Source organism: Tupaia chinensis, unplaced genomic scaffold, assembly GCF_000334495.1.
Source record: "Tupaia chinensis unplaced genomic scaffold, TupChi_1.0 Scaffold104872_1, whole genome shotgun sequence".
NCBI lineage: Eukaryota > Metazoa > Chordata > Mammalia > Scandentia > Tupaiidae > Tupaia > Tupaia belangeri.
Window position 1 is genome coordinate 1 of NW_006165158.1, and position 225 is coordinate 225.

Here is a 225-nt window from a genome sequence, read left to right on the forward strand (position 1 = left end):
CCCCCCCAAATATCTTATTGATTCTCAACCATTTGAGTAAGATACAGTGTAATATCTGTTCGTATCAGTTTAATATCTGATATGTCTTCTATCCAAGGATAATATAGTACATGGGTTTTTGATTAGGGAGATGGAATGGGATCTTGCTCCATCCACTATATGCATCAACCTGCTATTGTAGTACATCTAGGAATGGTGCACCCCCTTTGGGAGATTAAAAAGAAT

General features: G+C 37.3%; 1 non-coding gene across 1 annotated transcript; it reads left to right on the forward strand.

The window, feature by feature from the left end:
• The first annotated feature begins 16 nt into the window (after positions 1-16).
• On the forward strand, positions 17-206 carry LOC114010103 (U2 spliceosomal RNA). The gene has a single exon (XR_003551489.1). It is a non-coding gene; the product is annotated as a U2 spliceosomal RNA (small nuclear RNA).
• The last annotated feature ends 19 nt before the right edge of the window (positions 207-225 follow it).